Source organism: Pinus tabuliformis, chromosome Q (genome assembly GCF_031772625.1).
Source record: "Pinus tabuliformis cultivar Carrire ecotype Pingquan chromosome Q, CPIR1, whole genome shotgun sequence".
Classification (NCBI taxonomy): Eukaryota; Viridiplantae; Streptophyta; class Pinopsida; order Pinales; family Pinaceae; genus Pinus; species Pinus tabuliformis.
The window spans coordinates 1,003,355,146-1,003,360,920 of record NC_142296.1 but is presented as its reverse complement, the minus strand read 5'-3'; positions in this window follow the sequence as shown (position 1 = coordinate 1,003,360,920).

The window sequence follows — 5,775 nt, the reverse complement described above, 5'->3', positions numbered from 1 at the left end:
ATCTCTTTAAGTAGATCTTGGTCCTGGAAACAGAACCATTTGTTGGCTTGGGGTGTTCTGACCCAGGTTCGGAGTTAGTTGCACAACCAAAAAAACCCTACACTACTCGCCATTTCAGCAACAAGCTATGTAGTGCAGGTTGTAGTCTCACCCGAAGCAGTATTGGGCAATGCAAGAACCAAGTTTCTGCATCAAGAGACTAGTGTGATGTCTTCTAGTGCCTTAGATCCGCTTCTGTGTAGATTAGTAGTCTTCTAGGGCTTTTCACTGTAACTAGGTTAAATGGATTCTAGACCTTCGCAAAGGTCCATCGTCAGTATTTGTGTCGGACCTTAAACAGGTGATTTACCTACTTTTGTGCATCAATAAGCAATCCTAGATTGGATCTCACGTAGATCTACTTTAATTATTATAAAACATAAGAGAACTAGCTTTTAACTTCACATAAGTAGATAACCATTCATATCATGCAATATTAATATAGACTCAGTGAACTCGTGCAATATTCAATAATTATTTCATAAAACATATCCTTCAATCGGTGAAATATAACATAAATAGTTTCAATGGAAATACACAGTAATTTTTCAAAAAGCTGTCTTTATTGACCTTCCATTTAGAGATTACAGACTCCCTACCCTGCGCACACAACTGTAGGGGTCCTTGCACTCAGTTTTAGACTCTACACAGGCCTTCTTCACACTCAGCTGTAGGAGCCTTCCCTTCTTCACCTAAGCACAAGAAGAAGAGCCTTCCTCCCTTAGCACTTTCAAAAAAACCCTTCAACGTACCCCAGTCTCTATCTAAAGTTATTTCTAAGACTCGCTATGACTCGACTATTTATAGCTTTTCTTGATATAATACCATGGTCTACAGACCATGGGAAAATCTTAGAACTAACCAAAAACAATGGATAACACCCTTTTGACTCCTATCTATTTGCGCACTCCACATCTACATATCGTGGAGACTTTACATTATTTTTACAAAACTTTTACAAAATTGGGTTAAATTAACCCCAAAACTAGCTCTAGGGACCCTATTCCAACACCGTAGCAAAAATGACTCCATTTAGGGTGCTTTATGGATATCAATTGTTATCCATCACATCATCTTTAAGAGATAATTCTAAGGTTCAACCAATGGGAGATCACATCGAGCATCAACAATAAGTTCTTCAACTCTTAAGTGATAACTTGAATCTCGTGCATAATGAAGTGAACCAACATGTATATCAATATTATAGTAAAATAATTTTTGATGTGGGTGACTAGGCATTTTTACAACAACAACCATACAAAGAAATGTCCCTCAAGAAAGCTAAAAATGATAATAAATTATCACCCAAGTATTATGACACATATAAGGTGACGTAAAGAAAGCTAATTATTGGTACTATGGCATACAAGTTTCATCTTCGTGCATATCCACAAAGACACCCATATTTCCATGTTTCATGCTTAAATAATGTAATATGTGACAAGATTCTAGTTCAAACTATATTTCTAGAACTTAGCAGGGAAGGAAAATGTTGGCATTATGATGCATGTGTTGTACTTGATGGCAACCCTCTCATATCTCACTTATGTATAACTGGATGAATCTTCAGACGAGATATCAGATGTAACTGATGGAGGATAGCTCAAAGGAATCAGATGATGAATCTTCAGAAGAGATATCAGATGTGACTGATGGAAGAATATCTCACTTATGTATAACTGGATGAATCTTCAGACGAGATATCAGATGTGACTGATGGAGGATAGCTCAAAGGAATCAGATGATGAATCTTCAGAAGAGATATCAGATGTGACTGATGGAGGACAGCTCAAAGGAATCAGATGCTAATTCTAAGTGTGACAAGTTAGCTTTGCCATCAAGTCCAAAGGGGGAGATTGTTGGCATTATGAGATAAGTGTTGTCCTTGATGGCAAACCTCACTAATGACAAATCATAGTACAGAAGGTCAGCAGCAAGGAATTGATGATCAGACTATAAGAAGAAGAGAAAGTTCATACACGCAGGTTAGTTAAGCCCAAGTCGCGTGTACACGCAGGTTGGCTTCAGCAAAAGCGCGTGTATGTGGAAAAGAACCTTTGGTCCATGGCGGTTAGTCCTTGGAAGTTGTGCCTATGGTTTCGGACCATTGTGTCTCGACGGGCGTGTCGATCCCTAGTTTTGAAGTTGATGGTATTGGATTTCTATGGTTTTGGCTCTTGGTATTGAACAAGGCCTAAGGCTATATAAGGAGAAGGAAATCATTAGGCAAGGGCATCTGAAATGTCTTGAATATCTGATGAAGCATTAGATCCAGTATGCAGGATATGGGTTGATGATGCATTGCTTGATCTGAGCTAAGGAGAGATCTCATCGGTTGATGGAGAACAAGATCTAAGGAGAGATCGGGATCAAATGGTTTGAAATGCACTATTATGATATGGTTGATTATGCGTATTTCTAGATCTGCATACTGTCGCAATATTATGTTCTGGGTCTAACTGATGTCTGGTACAGCTGCAAGTTATGAGAAATTATTTTTAGATCTGTACGCGGGTTGTCTTTGGCAAAAGCACGTATACACGCGGGTTTGATTCATCGGAGTAGCGTATACATTGTAAAGCTTGATATTTGAAGTTGCAGATGGGTCAGATGGTTATTACAGAGTTCTGTGTCTGCTCTGTGTTCTGGTGACAGTGTTGTTAACAGGGTTTCAGTGATTCAGAGTTTTGTTTGATTATGAGCTTCAATGTTGTTGTTGGGTCCAGTATGAAAATTGGATGAAATGTGGCCTTTCAGATTATGTGTTGTGCTTCAGTGTATCCAGTCTGAAAATGTATGAAACGTGGTACCTGGAGGAGAGAAGATTGTAGGCAAGCACCTACGTACTAGTATCTAAGCTAGTACAAAAGCTAAGGGAGATCTTTGGAGCATTGTAGCAGGTAGCAGCCTGTGTACTAGTAAATGGATCGGCTAGTACAAAAGCAAAGGGGGTTGTAGCTCCCGTACTGGTATAAGACTGCACCAGTACAAATATTGTAAAAGGATTTTCTTATTAAGAAGAAGATTGAGATGACTTGCAGCAGGTGGTTTTCACCCACATTGGGTTTCCACCTTATATCTTTGTGTTCATGTGTGTGGCTTTTGTGTGATGATCTGTTCTGTTATACTGCACCTGTTTACTGTTAATAAGGTTAATAATGTTCTGATGCATTTACTGAAGATAAGCTAACTGAATCATAAGATTTATGGATATACGCTAGTTTCTTTAGTCACAGAAGCGTGTACACGCGGTTTCACTTAACTGAAGTAGCGTATATGTTTTTGAGCATTGAAAAAGATTTAATGATCTAATAATACTGATTCACCCCCCCCTCTCAGTATTATTTCCAACAGAAAAATCATATTGGAGCCCGAAGAAATCACAGAAACAAGAATTTGATATCTACGAAACAGATCAATTTCAAAGTATCTCATTAAGTCTTGGAACATACATGTTGATGACTCCACATGGGAGGATGATTATTTTATTAAGAAGCATCGAGTACTACTCAAGTGTTAAGGAAAACACTTTTTTGAAGGAGAAGGAAATGAGGTACCTATGATACTATTTTACCCCTCATTGTTATCGTTGTGCCACATAAATGCCCATTATGTTATTTTTGTGTCCTTACATTATTATTGTTATGAAAACCCTAATTATATTTGAACCCTTAGACTCCTCTACAGACTAAGGGGGTATTTTCATTTGAATTATCCAAGAATTGTTAATTTATGTGATCTAAAAGGAGGTTTCCCCCTCGAAGAGTCTTATTTCCAAGTTGTTGATATAACTTTTTTGATGTTTTTCTGATATGGTTATATAACATCTTGTAAATTATTTCAGGTTACCATTTATAAATTGCCTTGAAGCTCTTGGGTGTGGTCATCAAATGAGGTAAGTTTTATTGTTGGCATTATGATGCATGTGTTGTACTTGATGTCAACCCACTTGTAGCAGAACAACTCACTTGTATATGGTAACTAGATGAATCTATAGAAGAGATATCAAACGTGATAGAATGCATGGAAATTGTGTTTACAGATGTGACAAAATGCAAGGTAGTTGAAAGGAATCTGTGTACAATGGCAACTCTCTCAGATGACAGTTCATAGTGCAGCAAGTCAACAGCAAAGGATTACAGATCAGGCTCCAAAGAATGAAGAAAGAAAGGGATACGCTGGTTCACTTTGTCCAAGGAGCGTATACACGTGGGTTAATAGAAAAAAAGTAGCATATAACGTATACACGCACTTTCATAGGAGGAAAAGTGTGTAAATGTTGGAAAACCAAGTTTTTGGTCCAAGGTATTTGATCCAGGGTATTTTGGTCCAAGGTAATTGGTCCAAGGCATTTGGTCCAAGGTATTAACCCTAGGTATTGGGTCCAAGGTATTGGTCCTAAGTGGTTTTGGTCCAAGGTATTGAGAAAGAACTAAGAGTATATAACAAGGAGAAGATCATTAGCCTAGGTGTGTAGTATTGAATATCTTCTAAATTGTTAGATCATATATGAAGGTTATGAGCTTCTGATGCATTTCTTGATCTGATATAAGGACGCACCCATTTGGTTGATGATGGTCGATGGATCGGGACCATAAAGCCTTAAATGTATTACATTATGTGGTTTGATCATGGACAGTCCAGATCTGAATACTGATGCATGTTTTATTCTGTAAAATATATGATCTGGGTATGACTGAATTCTAGAATGTTTGTGAGGTTTTAAGTTAACATTTGCAAATATGTACGTTGTTTCGCTCTGGTAAAAGTGTGTATGCATGCTAGTTAGACACATCAAAGTAGCATATACCTTATGAACTATGATGTTTGAAGTTACACTTGGTTCTGGTTGTTGATGTAGAGTTCTAGGTTTTGCTTTATGTTTTGGTGACTGCATTCTGGTGACAGTGCTCAGATTGATTGATTGTTATTTTCTTCAATGATGATTAGTGAGATCTAATGATGGATTAGGATCATAATGACTAATCATTATGTGATCTAAAGGGCTATATCTGATTGCTAACATAGGTTTTATCCTTTATATTTGATGATATGGGTATGTCTGAAGTTGGGAAGTGCAACGAAGTTATAAGTAAGTATTTGTAGATCTATACGCTGGTTCGCTTTGATGAAGCTGCGTATACATGCTAGTTCGGCTCTTCCATGTTGCGTATACACTCTGATGCATGGTTTTGAGGTTACAACAGGTTCTGAATGATAATGCAGTGTTCTGGGTTCAGATCTATGTACTGGTTACAGTGATCTATCTGTTCCAGTTGATTTTTTGAAGTTCATTATGTATGAATGAATGGTTGATTTAGTTGTGTCAGAGGTTGATTGAGTTTGGTTCATTGAGAGAGCGATGATTCAATTTCAGTGATTTGTTGATGCAGATGTAGTTGATGGTTGTATTGCAATGATGATTGATTCTAAGCTTTAATGTTGTTGGTGAGTCCAGTATGAAAATTGGATGAAATGAGGCCTTCACGTGTATTATTGTGTACCAGGAGCATCCAGTCTAAAAATTTATGAAACGTGGTCCCTGGAGGAAGAAAGAAGGTCGTAGCATTCTGTAGGTCGGTGCCTACGTACTAGTAAACATATCAGCTAGTACAAGAGCTAGGGGGTTGTAGCTCCCTTCCAGTAGAAGCTAGAGAACAAGAGAAGGTTGTAACCGTCTGTAGTTAGAAGCCTGCGTACTCGTATGAGTCTACACCAGTACAATTTTGTAAACAG